At 36.6% G+C, this 19,287-nt stretch overlaps 1 long non-coding RNA gene and 1 pseudogene across 1 annotated transcript; one reads left to right on the top strand and one right to left on the bottom strand.

Annotated features, from left to right (window-relative positions):
* Nucleotides 1-6,116: 6,116 nt before the first annotated feature.
* Nucleotides 6,117-6,513, bottom strand: LOC107144927 (annotated as a pseudogene).
* Nucleotides 6,514-12,656: 6,143 nt separating this feature from the next.
* LOC125612965 lies at nucleotides 12,657-18,635 on the top strand. Its single transcript, XR_007343459.1, has 3 exons — nucleotides 12,657-13,195; nucleotides 13,441-13,497; nucleotides 15,646-18,635. It is a non-coding gene; the product is annotated as an uncharacterized LOC125612965 (long non-coding RNA).
* Nucleotides 18,636-19,287: the final 652 nt, after the last annotated feature.

Genomic DNA, 19,287 nt, shown 5'->3' with positions numbered 1-19,287 from the left:
TTAGGGATTGTGTTGCCAACTCAAATCTTGTCATTACTACCAGGCTACCTGTGTTATCCTACTTCTCACCGTCGTCACGATGCAGGATGCGAGGCAAGGCACTGCACTTGAGTGATCCCTCAATGGACCTCAAGGAAAGCATGTCCTATTGCATGCGGGTTTGACGTCCACGCCCCGCCCTACGAAAAAAGGCGTCGGCTGATATGGGACCAGGTCTAGGGAAGGGCCCTCCTTAGGACTGAACCATACATTGCAGCCACTTCTGCACAGTGGGATAGGACCTCTACTTTCGCCTGCATTGTTTTATAAAACAGAAGGGGGAACTGTGGTGAGCCGTTCTAATTAGACCATGGCCTCCATTAGAAGATGGCGCCGGCTTCCACTGTGGCCTGTGATAAACAACTCCTAATATGGAGAATTGGCACGCAATCCCTTCCCACCCTATGAGAAAGGTCCACGTGGCAGCTTAGGATTGGTATGCGGGAGGCTTTATTAGGCTGTGCTTGGGCGCTCGGCGGGGGGTCACTAGAAGATGATACATGAATCAAGGCCTGAATAAACTGCTGAAAGAAGAATCCTGTGTCGTGTTTTCCCTTGCCGGCGAGGGGTCGCGACAAATTCTGCCAGTTCATGTTCTCTGTGAAGTGCCTTGATTTCCTCTACTCAAGGGAACCTGCCTTCTATGACCCAATACAGCACAAGTGTACAATATTTCAGAGACTTTTGTCATCCCCCACCTAGTCTGGCTCCATGGCTGTTGTACTCACGACTGTCTTTATACCTAATATTACTAGTATCCTTCCAGGTGGTGGAAATATTCATTATATTCTTTATGACACTTATTTATGCCAAGCACTTAATAGACATTCAAAGAAGCTATGATAACTGAGATAACTGACTGATGGTGAGAAAGAAAGCAAACCCAAGGAGAAACTGATAGGAGTTCAGGATAAACCAAGACAATGGTATTTGAGGGGAGGGCGGATTGACAGGGCCATTATGTAAGTTAATTTGCTGTAAGATGTCAGCCTCATTCTTGACTTTTCCTGGCTTTCGATCTGCATGGACACCTTGTCCTGCAGACAGACAGACAGCTTCAGGGTGGATTAAATAATCAGTCAAGTGAGATGAGCATGTCCCAATAGGTCTGTAAAAACACTTCTATTTCAAGAATGATTATTAAAAGCCACAAGGAAGGCAGTGATAACACAGTTGAAACATTGACTTACTGATCAAAAGAGACACTAATACGCACTCCTTAAGGGAAACAGTTGGATTTTAACATGCATGCATCAAATCCCCTTGCTCCTTCTTTTTCCTTCTGCGGTGTCACATGAAAATCCCATCTCTGAAGCTTTCCTTTGGACTCAGAGCTCTTGTCCTTCACATATTTTCTTTGTCTTCAGTTTTATCTGCTTTCCTTCTTTCTTTCTCTTTTCTTTTTCATCTATTTTCCATATGAATTCTGTCTTTTGCATATCATTCTTTTGTTCTCCCCTTCTCCCTTAATTTTTATGTTTTCATTTTCTTCAGAGAGATGTTCCTTCTCAATGGCATGATCACCCGAGAAATGCAGACTGCATAATTTGTTGGAGAGTAAACTTCAATGTATAAATTTCCAATGGGAATTGGACTTTAATCCCCATTTTTTTAGGTATGATATCTTTACCTCTCAAATACAGATTTACATATCTGTAAAATAACATTTTTTTACAGTGTAACTGTCAAATAGGAAGACTCTTAAATGGTAACTATGATCACTTTCATCAATATTGCATATGGAAATTGAGCCACTGACATTGGGATGTCTATATCAGCTCAATGCAAATTGAAGCATTCATTGTAATCCCCCTGAGTTTTTAGCTCATTTCATGAATATCTGCCCATTTTCTGAGATGCCAAGTTCCTTTCATCTAGGACAACTGTCTTCTGCAACAGACTAGCATACATTTCGATGTAGCAGGTAGAGAGGGCACCAGGATTGTAAACACTCCTAATTAAAATGTATGATGTGACAAAATGAAAAAGGGACAGTGAACCATGAAAAAAATTGCTGGGAGCTGACAGCCATCGAATGAACATATACTTTTTTCGTTTAGGACAGAAAAGATCTGTTTTGTTTTGTTTTAGAGTTGCATGCATACCACAAATTCTTCCAAAATAATTGTTTCTAATGTGTATTCTATCTCTGAATTAGGGTTCAAATATCACTTGTCTTCCCTCATACTTCCTCCCAACTACCTGTATTATTTAGCATTTTAAAGTAAATTTTATGGAAAAAGAGGTGATACCATTTTTAAAAAATATTTTTTTTAATATTAGGAGTTATTAATCAAACCATTTCAGAGCTTCAGGAACACCTAGAGTTAATTTAGGTCACTGACTTCCTTTAAGGATTTACTATGTGAGATCTGTGTTGTTCAAGCAACTTGCTTAGGATCATACAGGGAGTTCGCAAATAACAGTTCTAGCCAGGCTTTTGCACAAAAATCTTGTGTGTCAATGTTTCAATGAAGAACCATCATACCTCAGAGCCAAAATTAAAATCCAAGGCTCCTGACTTTCAGTTCAGACTTTTTCTGTTTTATGCTTGTCCCTAAAATTGCCCTTTTATTCATGTTGTTGAAAAGAAAAGTTGTCTTGCATCACCTAGAGTTGTATTGACTCCAGTAAGTTTGACATGAATAATTTTTGAGTTCCTCCTGGGTACTTGGTATTTAATATATATTGTCTATATTATCATCTATTTCAAACCCTGAACTAGATGAGCCTCCTGGAGGAGAAGGAGCAGATGATTAGACAACTATTTACAGTCCCAAGAAAACATAAATTGTCGAATTTGGCTTGACCTAGTTTTAGTGAAAGAACCCACGTAATAATTTCCACCAAACCACTGTTGCCTGAATTTTCTAGGTACTGTCATTATAGTGTACCCAATATAAGATAAGTCATTTCTTGCCAATTTTTATAATGTTAAAGAACATCTCAGAATGTTTGTGAAAAGTTTAAATATATATACATATATATCTGAAGCACAAATGAATATTTATAATATAAATTCAAATGATTAATTACACATATTTCATAGTCTAATTTTCTGAATCTAATCAATTGAATGGTAAGCTAGAAATAAAGAGAGGAAGATACAGGAGACATTGTCTGCCACAGCAGAAATTGTATACTTTCACAGAAGTCGCCCAAGTAGTATTCAGAATACCATTATAAACCTGTGTCTCCTTGGCTCAGACATATGAAAAAAAAATTTATTTTCAAATTTTATCTATGTGTTCAGCATTAGCCAGGTCTTCCAATCTTTCCTGACTTTCACACATTTTTATTAGTGGATTATGTTTACACACAATAATGGAATTTATTTTTATATCTTCATACATGCATGGAATATATTTTGCTCAATTTCAATCCCAGGTGCTTCCTCTTTCCCTCCCCTCCCACCCCCATTCCCCTTCCTCTACTAGTCTTCTTTCTACTTATATATTATTTTTTAATTGGTGCTTTGTGGTTATACATGAAAGTTGTATTCACTCCCAACTCTTTATTGCATGTATTCATCCTCATCTTCAGCACAGCGAATATTCATGCCCATTCCTGTCTATGCTGGGGACAATATTAAAAGCTTTGCTACCTTTCATCATTTAATTGTCACAAGAACACCGCAGTGTGGCCAGTTATCATTCTTTTCTTGTCCATGAGGAAACTCATGATCAGAGACCTAGGAAGCATTCGGCCCTACACCATGTATACTGTGTATAAATAATGAGGGTGAGCATCATGAAAACCTGATTGCCACATGGAACCCAGGCCAAGGCCTTTCTAGTCCAAATCCCACATACACAAGGACTTGCCATCCCAATATTCAGGTTTTCTTCTTCCCATTTTTTGAGAGAAGCCCTAAGGTTATATGGCCTATTACTGTGTCGTTTTTTTTTTTTTTTTTTTTTTTTTCTGATGCCTAGTTTTCAGTTTTTAATTTCACAGACTCTTTTGAGATTGCTGTACAAACAAAATCATATCAAGTTATTTATATGAATCAAATATAAATCATCCAACATCCAGATCTTATGTCAATTTCTATTTTAAATCATGAATGAATGTTTAAATTTCCCAAAGTGAAATTTACACACAAACACACATATACACACACAGATGAATAAACAAACCAAACTTCCTCTTGATATGAATCTTGATCTTAATCAAAATATTTTTCAGTTATTGACAACACAAATTTTAAAAAAATAGGAGAAATATTTAAAGAAATTATTGTTTAAAGATCAGAAAATAATAGTTTTGGGTAAGTTGAATTATAAGATACTAATCTTGATGTTGGTTTATATCCATGACAACACTACATCTACCAAATAAAATACTACATCTACCAAATAAAATACTACATCTACCAAATAAAAGGAAACAAAGAAAGCAATTCAGGATCATCAGTGTGAGTGTGCTATATTGGGTCTACAAGAGTGCCTTGGCCCTGAGATGAAAGGCAAAAGAAAGGATAAAGTACATTTTCCTCCCATTTTATTGAGTTTCATGATTCCTGGTGGTTCAGTAAAATTAGAACATAGAATGACGCTTCATGGCTCTGGACATGTGTTATCTGCTCCCTGGGCCTGAGTTTCCTCATCTGAGAACGACAGTGTGATTTTAGATGGTATCTTCAGTTTTCAACCTCTATAACTTGTTTCTTTGTCTCAGGGGTAAGTTTGTGAGTGTGTGTCATGGGTGGGAGGGGGTACTAGGGACAGAACTAGGAATGCTCTGCTTTTGATCCCTATTCCCAGTCCTTTTTATTTTATTTTGAGATAGGGTCCCCAAAATTTGCTGAGTCTTGCCACAAACTTGTAATCCTCCATGTCTTCCAACTCACTGAGATTAGAGGTGTGTGACCCTGAGACCACCTACTGTCCCTTTTCTTTAGTGCCTTAAGTGGGTGTGTGAAAACATTGGGATGTAAGCGAATGTGTGTCCTTCAGGACATTTTAGAATTCTTCCATTTCTTAGTTTCCTGCCATGTGGGTTTTTCTAATCCATTCTCCTCTTTTTAGTAAGCATTGTTGTTGTTCACTCAGTCAGAAGTCCAGACTAGTTCCCTCCATCTCTGAAACCACCCATCTACTCTCACCCATCTACACATGCAGCTTATTTTTAGCATCTTCGTGTTCCTCAAATATATCTGTTGGCATCACTACTGACCTGGCTCCTCTAATTGTTTCACTGTCTGCTTTATTATTACATGAGCTCCCTTGCTGGTCTATAGGAATCCTCTGTGCCAGATATTCTGCTAACAAAGTCAGCTTCCAGGAATGCAAATCTCCTGGAACTGCATTGTGTTCCTCTCAGACCTGGGGCTAAGTGCTGCAGACACTTGCTAGACCGCTGCTATGTTTCCCCTTAAGATGCAGAATAGCACCTTTGTCATATCCTACAAAGATTCTCAATGTTGGGAGTACCTCACCTCATCCTCTACCAATCCCCAGCTGCTTCTTTTCTTGAGGGTCCCCAATGGCCTTCTCTGTTCCTCCAGCAATCCATATTCCTTGCTTATGTACTTGGCTGTTGTTCTTCAGACATTCTTCTCTCTGCCTGAGCATGGAGCCCTCCGTCCTGAATTAATTTTACCCATTCTTCAACTCTCAGTGCAAGCATTTGTTCTTCATGAAAACCATTCTGAATCTCTGTTCATTCCCAGCAAATGTGTTGCTGTCTGTAAAATACTCTCATAGTAACATCTCCTTCTTTGTACATAGGTACCTGTGTTCAGCTCTTTACTGTGCCACATAGTAACCCAACCATGTCACAGAGATGTCACAAGAATAGAGGATATCACAAGAATAGAGATGTCACAAGAACAGAGGAAATGTCTGGTTCATTTTCACCTTCAATAGATCTGCATCTCTAGTGCATAGACACATGGCTTCAAACATACACACACACACACACACACACACACACAGGACAGAGAGGGTACTAGGTGCTAGATACATGACTTCTTAACAATATTTTTACACTTTATTAATCCTCACAAAAAAATTCACAGTGTGACTGCAGCTAACATCATTACAGAATCTTTACTCCTGAATCCAATCTCCAGGTCACTTTTTGGTATCACCAACATGGGCCTTTGAAGTTGCCCAGGCTTTCTGCATTCTGTCCTTGTGTTCTTTTCACTATTTCCTTGAGGTCTCTTTCTTCTCATTCAAGCCATGTTTTACAAATCCATCTTCAGGTTCTTTTTCCATTTACGTAATCCAAGGCATCTAAATTATGCCACAGCTAATTGTTTTGCCACCACCATAATAGGTTCTGAACTCAAATACAAAAATGATATCAGGTGTGGTCTTAAACATTTTGGATAACTTTTCTTGAATTTCTGTCTTAGAGTTTTGTTGCTTTGCCAGGGTGAAGGACATCGGTGGCCATATTTTTTCCCCACTGGAGTTCTCAGTTTGTTGAGAATTTCCTGGTCCAGGTAGTTACAGTGTTGTTCATGATGGTGGTTGTTTTGTGAGCTTTTTCACTGCTGTGACTAATAGATCCCACAAGAACTATTTTAGATGAAGAAACGTTCATTTGGGGCCTCTCGGTTTCAGAGGTCTCAGTCCATAGACAGCCATCTTGATTCCTTGGGACTCAAGGTCAGACTGAACATCATGGCAGAAGGGTGTGGTGGAGAAAAACAAATCAGGACATCACATCAGGAAGCAGAGAAAGAGGTTCCAGTTACCAAATACAAAATATATACCCAAAAGGCACACCCCCAGGGACCCACTTCCTCCAGCCACACCAGTTACCATTCAGTTAATCCCCATCAAGGGATTAATTCACTGATTGGTTTACAGCTGTCTTAAGCCAACCATTTCACCATTGAATGTTCTTGCATTGTCTCACACCTGAGCTTTTGGAGGACACCTCACATCCGTAACATAGCAGTGGTTGATACTCAGGTAGCCAAGGAAGATCAGACACTATTAGGAACAGTTTTTGTTTTTTTTTCCCAAACCCAACCTGGATCACTTGAATTTGGAGGGACAAAAAGACACATTTTAAAGTGCACACTCTTGATTCTTTTACCTGTACTTCTTCCTTTAAAATAGTGATTAGAAGCATAGATGCATCATTGCACGAGTTCAAGCCCAGGCTGCATTATTGTGGGATTACACATTGCTTGTTTGTTATGACTCCTAAAAAATAAAATCGATAGTAGAACTGAGATCATGGATTTGTGATAAGGTTGAAGTCTACACCTTCGAATAATCTTCAGATATACTAAGCACCCTAGGATTCTCAGCTTGGGAACAGGTCAGCTGTCATCTTTCTTGAATACTCAGTTATACAGACAGAGAAGCTTTAAGTCTTAAAAACTCAATATGGTTCTGTTTTCATAAAACAATAACAAGGCACTCAGATTTCTGTAAGGCACCAATAAATGAGTGAAAGAGAAAGCAAACCAGTCCAGAAGTCATCCTTTTGCATTATTTATGTATCATGTTCATGAAAGTTAGGCAAGAGTGGAGTAATCTATTTGTTTACTCGCCTGTTATGCATAAGATTTTAGGGCCACAAGTAGGATGAAACTAATGTATGACACCAAGGAACATATTTTTTGTTCAATATCTGTTTTCTAAAAACAATAATGTATGTTTTCTTCAGATGTTCACAGACATATAAATGAAGTTTTAAGACTATATACACTAAAAAAAAGGGTGCTTAGGAGACAAAAAGGAGAGAAAAAATATTTTTATTAATTTCGGAATGTTCTCAGACATGCAGACAAGAAGTGTACTGCATATGTTTATTCTGAAAACCCTGTGAGTTATTTGTTGTTGTATAGATGGGCATTATATCTTAATATCTTTTACTTTTCCCTAAGGTAGTTATGATTTGGATATGAAGTGTTCCCACCAAAACTCAGGAGTTAATGTAGAAATGTTCAGAGGTGAAATAATCAGATTATGAGAGTAATAATCTAATAACTAGAATGGATTACCAAGTAGTAACTATGACTGAAGAAAGAAGGTCATTGGGGGTTGTGCACTTAAGGTTTTTGTCTCTGTTCTCTCTCTCTCTCTCTCTCTTTTCTTCAGGCTATGATAAGCTGAGAAGCTTTGTTTTTCCCCCTCCAGACCCTTCTATCAGGATGTTTTCAAGTGGTGCCCAGAGCAATGAAAGTGGCTCTTCCTTAATTGAGATCCCTGATACTGTGAACCTAAAATAAAAATTTTCCGCTTCTGAGTTGTTCTTGTCCAGATATCTTGGTAACAGTGGTGAAAAGTCGACTAGCCAAGAAGGTATCATCCATATCTCATTAAATCTAACCATGTTCCCTAAGACACTTCCCAGTGTTGAGCCTCAGCAAAATCTAATAATTGATTTTAATATTCCCTAACAGAAACAGAACTTTGGATACACTTTTAGGAAGGAAGAGACATAAACACACCCAGCTCTCTCAAACCGATTTCTGTCTTTCTCATTTACAGACCAGCTTCTGTACTTCAGTATTTAACTCAGATATAATCTCTTTCAGGATGTGTCATTAACATTCTCTAACCCCCTTCCACAAGGGTAAGTCCTACATGATTTGGTACACACATTGGACAGGGTATCATCAACTTGTTGCATATGTGTTTATTTTCCTTTGCCATTATAGTTACTTATAGAATGATGGCAGAATAGTAGTTGAGAAAATCTATCTCTCCAGAGTAGAAACTCCTTATGGCTCTCCCAGGGAAATCTCCAGAGAATGCTTGATATTTAAAATTTTATGTTCACTGACAAGTCTTCCAAAACCTTATTCTCTCTCTACGTGACTTAGCAAGCCCCCTTTTGGGGCTCAGATTGAAATTTTTCTGTCTCCATCAGAGCTATTACCATCCTGGTTTCTAATGATCTACTTGCAAGTTCCCCCAACACAACTCTTTTGGGAGTAGTTTTATCTCAATCATCTTTAAATCCATGGCTCTTAGCAAAAGGCCTGATATATAATTAATATATGTTACAGAAATAAATATGAGAGAATCAAAAAAGAGGGGAAGCTAAACTATAAGAAACTTAAACAGTTTAAAACAGAACTGGTGGGCACAGTCCACTGGAAATCCCATTCCTCCATGACCACATATCTGAAATATTCTGAGACACTATCTTCATCTGACCCCTGGCAGGGATGGAGGTAAAACACTTGTGTTCAATTTTTTTTTTAAATGCTTTTAACACCCACTGTTTCTGACTCTGAGTCCCGGAAAGCAAATGCATGCTCTCAGAAGGAATATTCAGCTCTCATCTATAAATGGTTCTCCACCCTCATACAGATAGGTCCCACTGGTAATTTAAAAGATTAATGCAGAGCAAAATCTTCCCTACGCAATGTGGGAGATGAAAGATGTAATGGGAGATTTTATTTCTCAATGGAAAAGAGAGCGTTCCAATGAGGACTTCTTTTTTCCATTCAGAGGTCCTTTGCAGAATGATATCCTTAATGTGAAGCAAACATTAGTAATGACTCTGTTCAAATGACACCTATTTATTAAAGAGTCTGTGGGCTCCAAATGCAATTTTATATGCAACTTAACCTCCACATACCACTAACCCTTAATGATACAAGTGACTCATTGCATACCTTAGCTTCCATAACTCAATTTGACCCCAAAATGGTATCTTAGATGGTGAAATTATTTTAATGTTTATATTTTGCTTATGAGTAAAAAAGATAGTTTATTATATATCATTGTTTTTTATCAGATTTAAATATACACGATTGGATTCCAGTTTAATCTAAACTTCATGCCTTTCTTTCTCAAAAACTTTTCTGAAATTATTTTCCTTCCATCATTAGCTAAAGATATATGTAAAACTCTATCCTTAAGGTAAGAAGATTGTCAGGAATATTGAGGCTTTGTTAGAAATGTTTTTTCTAAAAATAATTTTAATACTCAAAAATAAACATTTTCTTGGAAATATTTTCATCAAAAAGAGCTAAAAATAATCATGTATAATTTTCTGCATTAATATGTTTAGAAAAACTGCAAAAGCAATGGTTACTAATATAATCATTAATTGTAATAAATGTGAAACTAGGTTGTATACAAATATAATTTCTTCTAATATTTTGTTCACATAAAAACTCAAAATGGTGATTGAAGGGATTTTTGCATTAAGTTGACTAGGTTGGGGAGATATACAATAAAATATATTTTTAATATCTGGAGGCTTGAGAGGATGATGTGCCTGAAGAAATCAACAAAACACCACATATTAGTTTAGGAGTTCAGAGATAGGAATTTCCCAAGTGCCTGATTTTGTGGTCCCAAATTTCTCTACCACGTGCAGAAGCTCTGTGCATTTAGAATCCAGGGAGTTGTTAAATTTGAGAACGCAAGGCAATAACCCATAGCTTTGATGACACTAACATTAAGTGCAGCAGAATCAAATGTTTTATTGCAAATATGCACATCTGGTTTGTCTATTATGATTGTACATTCTAGAAGTTCATGTCATAAGGGATGTATTGGTTGCTGCACAATCAGACTTCAAGAAATATGCTTTATTGAATGTTTTAATAGGAGATAGTCCATGCATTTATGCTTAATTTGTCTGAAGAATTTTTGGAATACTCTAAACACTTCCTCTGCCCTTTACTTTCTTTGCGTCTGTCAACAGCCTCCAAGCCAGGGACCCATGGACAATTCCTAGGTTCATTATGGGTAACACACCTGCTAGGAACCTTCAGAAATGTATGGTAAGACCTTATTTATCTATAATTATATAAGAACACTTTCATTAGATTTTCAGTGAACCTTAAAATAGCAAATCTTTCTAAAAATATAGAACTTGAATAAAGAGAAAGATCCGGCTTTTAATCACCTATGGCATGTCAGGATCTTCACATTCATATGAACATATATGCTGTGTAATAATGAGACAGGTGAAATTATTTCTATTTCACCAGTAGGAACTTTTTTCTTTGCTTGCTTGCTTTTGTAGTGCTGGAGATTGAACCCAGGGCCTTGGCATGCTAGGCAAGCACTCTACCATTTAGCTTAGCTACATACTCAGTCTGGAATTTTTGACTTTGAAAAGTATAAATGGCTTCTCAAAGGAATTTACGTAAGTCAAACAACTAGTAAGTGACAGATTGGGTATTCAAACTCATATTCAGTTTTCTACAAAATGCATACATTTCTGTTAAAATCCATCTACCTCCCACAGATAAAATATTTAAACAGTTGCTTGTCTTGTGGATTTTTGTTTTTCTTTTATTGCCGACTAAAAAAATTCTGCAAAAGAAACTCTGTAATTGTGATTCAAGAAAATCCACAAGTTTTGACTATCTATATTTGCATTGGGTTTGGTTCACCCAGACCATTCCCAGCTTTTGTGACTTTTCAACATATTATCATTCTGTGCATTATTCAGGGAACATATTAATAAATCCATTCCACAAATGATTTTCCTGCCTTTCATTTTGTCAGGAATGGCGCATTGAGGGTAGTATTTGATGAACATGGAGACTCTACTATCAATTGGGAAGCTTAGTGAAAGTCAGACCTGCAGGATGTGTGGCCTCTGGATTCAGACTAAAAACAAGGATAGGTATCATAGCACCTCATTTTGACAAGCACTGGGGGTTAAAGTTTAATTTACAATAGGATCTGCTTTGTAATTTTTATCTCTGTTTCACCTACTCCTTTGACCCTTATGATCCAAAGTCATTCCTATAGACCTTCAACAGGACTCAGAACATTTTGTGAAAGATCCCTTCGTCTCCTATCAGCAGGTCTTAGGGATTTTCCATCTGTCTATAAGTAAAGTGTGAACATTTCCTTTGCTTTAGGTAATGAGAAAAGATGTCATAAGTGATATAGCATCTCAAAAGTTGACTTCACCTTCATTTGTGCCTCGCTTTCTAGAATAGACTAGCAAATTTTCCTAGTTTATACTAATATCATTAAACACTGTAATTGCAAACCAAGTGACTTCTGGCAGTCACTAATTTCTTACATCAGTTACACATAAAGAGAACAGATGGAAACAGTTGCAACACTCAGAGGCTCCCGTATTTTTCTCTGTTAGGAGGCATAAGCACCCACGGAATTTATGATTCCTGATTTCACTACCTCCTGGATCTTACCCAAAGTCATATCTTTAGTGCTACGGCAGGCTCAGAAGTATCTTTCATTTGCAGAGGAGATTTCTCCAGGTGGAATAGAGTCAGAACCTGAAGACAGCCTGGCTCAGGGGGCCATGTTGGTTATGGCAATGGGGAAGGAATAACTGAATTTTACTCTTTCTGACCTCCTGTAGTTCCTGCTATCTATCTGTTCACACCTTGTTCCAGGTAGTGTGTTCCGATGCCCTGTGCTTTTGAATAATTTAACTTAGAATGAAACAGTTCAACCAGCACTTTCATCTAAAAGGTGAGAAGGGCATAGGGTGTTTTGAAGAGATACTTTTGTATTATAAAAGTATTGACCAGCATCAAAACATCAACTAGCATCTCTTGTTTCAGACTTGGGAGTGGAGTGCCAGATACATACTCACCAAGAATGAGATGGTCTACAACTCCTCTTAAAGTGGCCACAGTGAAGAACACATGAGAAAAAATTTTAAATCGCAATAGTGAAGCCCAGGAGATTTGTCTCTGCCCAGAGATCTTAACTAGAAGAGGTGGTAGGATCCCTACCTGCTCCTTCATATGATGAGGAGAAAAGTGCCCTGGACTTGTTTTATATCAGTACTTGAACTTTGTAGAGTATCAGTCACTCTAAAAAAGTATATTTGGCTCTCTATTAGAATTGAGGCAGACCTTAAGAATCCTGCTAAGGCCTTGTTTGATTTGGTTTCATTTATTTTGTTTTCTAAAATCATAAAATAACTCTCTAATGACATAGCAAACTTTTGGCACGGCTTGAACCAGTACAAGTATTCCTGGCTTCCATCCTAGAATCCACATTTTTTTTTTCACACCTCATCTTAATGATAATTTTCTTGGCGAAAGCTTTTCCATGGTCCATTAGACTCAGTCAAGTTTCATTATTATATGCTCTCAGAATAGCATTCTTTTTCTTCACAGAACTTTTTATCATCTATTCATTATTCACTTATTTGGCGATTACGTGATCAATACTTGCTTCTCTCACTTGACTTTAAACGTCACGGAATCTGGAAATTTGTCTCTGTAAGTACTACCAAACTAAAAACAAGTTTTTCTCAGTAATACGTATTTAAGTAAAAGTGTGAATTAACAATGCATTTTTAAACTTCTTTGAGCTTTGATTTGCCCATTTATAAAATGGTTATTGTTGTGTACCAGCCAATATTTTTAATAAATCATAGAGTGGATACTCAGTGTAGGTCTTACAATGCCTCAGTGCATGTCCACTGGAATACCTTTGTGAAAATTTTCTCTTTTAATAATTGCAGAATCACGGTGGAGATAAAGACCAAGCATCACTGGAGAACACAGACAACAAATGCACAGTTAGTACTAAACATTGCACTGTTATGTTTGTGGCTTAAAATACATGTCTTCCTTACCTTTTAAATTTTTTTTAATAAATAATGAATACAGTGGGAACAATGATGCAATATACTATTTATTAATTACTTTTTCCTAAAGAAATTAAGTAAAATAAATTTGGACAAGGATTTTCCCAACTTGCAATAACTAACTAGGAAAAAAAGATTCATGCTCCCTTTTACAGGTCCTAATGTCAAAAGTCTTGCATATATTTTCCAGCTTTTCCTATCTGTAAATGCATACACCAGACCAATTTACAAAAGAGGGTTTCATTATCAACTTTAACTGTACATTACTGGAAGAATTTTAGTCCATATATCTATTCTTCATTGTGAAAATCAAGCTACTAACTTGTATTTTTAATAAAATAAATATACGGCCTGATCTCTTACTCCGTTAGGCCTTAAGAAACCATGCTTTCTAAGTTTTAAATCCTCTTTTGATAATAACATTTCCATTTACATAAATAAACACCAATAATGGGTTATTTCTTCTTGGCATGGTGGTGCATGCCTGTAATCCCAGCACTAAAGAGGCTAGGGTAGGAGGATTTCAAGTTCAAGGCCAGCCTCAGCCACTTAGTGAGACCCTGTATCAAAATAAAAAAAGAGAAAGGACTAAAGATGTTCCTCAGTGGTAAAGGCCCTGGGTTCAATCTCCAGTACCCTGTAAAAATCCAACCAACAACAAAAAAAGTGTTATTTCTACAATACACAAAAATCATTTTAGGAAAACAAAATGCATGCAGATAATCTTTATTTTACTGGTCTTGTAAAGCACTCAAATATCTTTTATTTTCTACATGAAAAATTCAAGCAAAATTATCACTAACACAACTATTGAATTGGTAAAAACCAAGAGCAAAGATATGGTCACCTATTATGGAAAAGGAGCTTTGAAAAAATAATAAAATATTTGATATTATCCTTTGCTTCAATAATGATTAAGAATAATATGCTTAAATAGTTTATTGTTGAAATACTTTTAAAAAGTGAAGAAATAAATGAATCATCTAAACAACATACAAGTTTAGCATTACCCACCCACTTTTTATGTGTTGTATTTACTATAACTACAATCAGTAACTTTAACCCACTTTTCCTTGTATGGGAAGCTATTAACTTGTATTACCTATGTCTCTAGTCAATTTAGTGAGGTCGAAAAAACCTTCTCTTGATAAGATTAAATCTGTGAACATTAGAACAAACAAATCCACTTTAATCCTTCAGGGCAATGAGACATCGTTTACTTAACAAATACATTACTTCAGACCCCCAAAATTAGGTTGAATTATGACATGAGCAAATAGAAATTTGGATTTGTAAAAGAATAAAGAAAGTCCTAGAGATGTGCTTAATTTTGTGAACTTAAGGGCAGTTTGAGTAGGTTCCTAATTACCTCCACATGGAAAGTGGCATCCCTTTATTACATGTAACTTTAAAGTTAATGAAGAGAAGGGAGAGGGGAGGGGAATAGGAAGGATAGTAGAATTAATCGGACAAAACTTTCCTGTCCTTGTATTTGAACACATGACCAGGGTAACTCTGCATCACGTACAACCACAAGGATCCTAATTAGCATAAGTTATACTTCATGTATATTACTGTACATTACTGGAAGAATTAATATACATGCAGTATGCCCAAACACATCCTACTGTCATGTGTATATCTAAAAAGTACAAATTAAAAAAAGAAGAAGAAAAAGAATTATAGCTAAAAGTTAAGACATTTGAAAGCAGAGCATCTCTGTTAAAGCCCTTTCCCCTCATTTTTCCATCTTCATCTGTAGAACTTCAAAACAAATCCTAGAGCACCAGGGGGAATATTCAGGGGTGAGAAGGCAGGGCTTGACAGCACCCACATATAATATGCGGACGGTGGAAAATTCCCACCTTTGATGAATACTAGGCCAGGTATATTGGATATAAAATGTGTGTTCGTCTATAGCAGAGAGTCCAGGTAAATCTTAATTTGATATCTGTTGGTAGGGCAAAGAACTGCGAACTCTTCAGTATTACCTGGGTTCTCCAAAGAAACAGAATCTTTCTTTCTCTTTCTGTGTTTCTAACTTCTTTCTCCATACATATCTCGATTTGTTTTAAGAAGTTAACTCAAAGAATTGAGGAGACTCGGGAGGTCCACAATCAAATCATGTAGACCAACAAGCTGTAGACTGAGACAGCAGTTGGGATTTGCATCCAAAGACAGTCAGCTGGCAGAATTCCTTGCTGTATGGTGAAGGTAAGGATATCAACTGATTGAATGAGGCCCACCCACATTATGGAAAGCAACGGGCTTTAAGCAAAGTTCATTGATTTAAAAGTTATTCTAATCCAAAATTGTTCTTACAGAAACCTCCAGGGTAATGTTTGATCAAATTTATAAACACTATGACCTAGTCAAATTAATGCATAAAATTAACCATTGCACCTATATCTTTTCCTGTGAAATTTGGATGATTCCTATGATACAGGAAGGTAAAGATAGTTGGTCACCTTATAAAATGTCTTTCCTTCTAAATTAAAATGGGGTCACTTTAGAAACCATTCAGTTGTTCTCCAGAAAAAAATACATATTTAATCTCAATGTCTTTAATTAAGTTTCGATTGTGACTATTGCAATATTAATATTATAATATTAATATTACAATATGACTATTACAATATTAATATTACACTTTTTTTCTAAGCCCAAAATTAGCTTAGAAACGTGTGCTAGTGAGAGAAGCATTTGTGTTTCCAGAGAGAAAAAGAAGAAGCAAAACAGAAACTAATCACTGGAGAGAGTCATCCTGGGTCTAGAAATATGGATATAGCTTATGGATTAAAGCAAATAAAACTCTTGTACCAGGGAAGAGGAACTTGCAGGAGGCAACAAGTATCTGACGGGATCATGGAAAGGGCATCCTAGGTTAAATAATATACTGATGAAAGGACATGACCTGCCCCCTGCCCCCAATTCCCACCTGACATTTCTCCAGTGTCTGGGTTATAGAGGGTTCACCCAGCCTAGAGAAGCCAATTTACTAGAATAGTGGAGGACCATATGCTGGAATTCACCAGATGGTAGGGAGGAGAAGAGATAGCATGAAACATTGCTGATACATAAACCCCTTCCTCCCTCCACCTGCATAGTAGGAGCTTCTCCGATGTTTGGATCTTGAAGCTCTTTGGACATAAAGGAATAGGCTAGAGATGAGACACTGAAACCATCCAAACACTTTGACAGGCAGCCAATTCTTATATCATTGGAGGGGAATACATTGCCTTAGCTTCACATGCATCAATGTAGCTACAAAGTAGTTTTGATATACGGCATCATTTCATCAACATAATAATTGGCAAACATTTATAATTTCCTTTATTTTTCCAGATGAAATTGTAAACTTGGATGCTAAATGATTTATTGAGCTCTCTCAGGAAATAAGTAGAAAAGTAGAGATTGTCTACATAGGTTTCAACATGTTAGTGACTCGATATGCTTCACTGAAAATAAGCCAGAGTTATGAATAATTTTGAAAATATGATTGTGTTATTGTCAAAGGGATCACCATCAGGAAAAAAAAAAAACACTTTTTTCCATTGTTACCATATAAAGGCTTTTGTACGAGTCTTTTGTACCTGATCATTTTACTTCCAGATGTCTCTGCTTTTTTACTATTCCCTGATAAAATCGTGAATGTTCATCAGGTTGTATATTATGTATCATCAGCATCCCTTTGTTCATGGAGAAGCTCTCTCTCTCTCTCATTTTATTCATCAGCAGCTCATGCAGTTAAAACCTGTGAAGATGGTTGTCAAAGTACGTGGAACAGGTATGTAAATCAAGGCCAAAATATGCATTTAGAATTGATCTCCATATATCTGAAAAGAACATATGCATCTCAGTATCACATCAGTTTCAACCTACAACCACCGCTACATGGCTTATGGTGAACACTGAAGATTTGATGATATAAAACAAGACTATGGAACTTCTAAATAGAGGGATGAGATTCCGTGTTGACTGAGAATGAATGAGGCTATTCTTGGGAGAGGGGTGGTTTATTTTAAAAAGAAATTGAGTAGTCTGCACATATTTACATTAATACATCAACCTTTTAACAATATGATTTATATGGTCGATGTTAGATTACTGCAATTAGGAATCCTGGTTTGCCTGAGATACAGTGTCAGAAGCTCTTTTCAGATAAATCTGTCCATAATGATGATCGACATTAGGAATGCTCTGGCTTTCTCAAGATTGGAGAAGAAACAAATAAAACCAAACCAAACCAAAACAAAAAATTACAAAACATGAAGAAGTTCATTGTCCTTTTTCCAAATGATACTTTACTGGGTTGTTACAGTATCACAGGGGGAATAATGTTACTCCTTAGCTCTTTGGATTATAAAGTTATAGGGCTTGACTTCAATTTAAAAGATGACATCCAATGGACTGTTTAATTACAATGGATTTTCTGTTTTAATTGTGAAGGAGGATACACAAAGGATTATCCTCTTGTAATATCAAAGGGCCTAGAGCTGATAATCTATTGAGCTAACATGTCTGGGTCTTGATCCTGTGGTCAGTGGGACTGAGCATCCCACTAGGGAGGAATCTTAATAGGCAGGAGAGAGGAAAGAAAGATTCATTTCCTCCTCCTGGTATCAGTAAGTTTACTTCCAACCATCTCCAAACTATAGAACAGGAACATAAACATGTAGGGAATTAAGAAGGCTGGAAAAAAATCACACCTTAAAGCACAGTTTTTGCCCAAGGCTCAGCATGTGTGGTAGAGAAACATGTAAACATTTCAACACTGATCTTCTTGCTGATGTTGGTTTTTCTCTTGTGTAATTAATGGCTCATTATATTTTAGCAGCTTTTCTAGGCAAAGTTCATCAGATATACTTTCTCATTTAATTTCAAAGCTCAGTCTATTACTGACATTTTGGAGGCAAATAAAACGAGGCTGTGAGAGACACGAAAAAAGACTGAGGTCTCTCTGCTTCCTGGCTCAAGATGTGGGAACACTTATCCTACATGTGCTCCAGCCAAAACCTGATGCCCTCACCAGAACTGAATCAAAGCAGGCCTCATGCCTTTGAACCTCCAAAGCTGTGAGTTCAATAAACCTTTTCTCTTGTGAGTCAGTTTCTTCAAGTTTTTTGTTGTAGTTACTCAAAGCTGACTAATACAAAAATCCTTATATTCTTCCCTAAAATGTTCCTGTGGTAATATCTCATATAGGTTTAATACAATATTCAGACTATGAAACTGACATTGGTAAGATGTTGTTAACTAAAATATGGACATCAATCATTTGCTAATAATTTCTTATTAATTGATATACATAATTATACATAAACTATATCATGATATTAGAAATCTACCTGGGAAATCAGCCTACCACAAAAGAAAAATTGCAGGTGATTTACTGATGAATTTCTGTATAAGAATACACCAAACACCAAGAAGGGATTTTCATTATAAGTACAATTGCAGAGTCTTAAGAAAAGCAGGTTTTAACAGTTGCGAATACCTGACATTAAGTAAAAATAGTCACATCACGGATCCAATTTTCTCTTAAGAGCGAGTGTTCAGTACATTCTTTAATATCAAGTGGTCAGTGCCAAGCTCATTTTACTTCCAAGTCATAAAGTTCAGAAGAAAAATATGAAAATCAATCAAAGTGAAAATACAGTGAAATAAAAATGTATAAACAGATATATATGTTTTGAATTGATTCCCTGAGCCATGCACAGG

This window comes from Marmota marmota, unplaced genomic scaffold, assembly GCF_001458135.2.
Source record: "Marmota marmota marmota unplaced genomic scaffold, marMar, whole genome shotgun sequence".
NCBI classification, from domain to species: Eukaryota; Metazoa; Chordata; class Mammalia; order Rodentia; family Sciuridae; genus Marmota; species Marmota marmota.
This window is presented reverse-complemented; position numbering and strand designations above follow the sequence as displayed.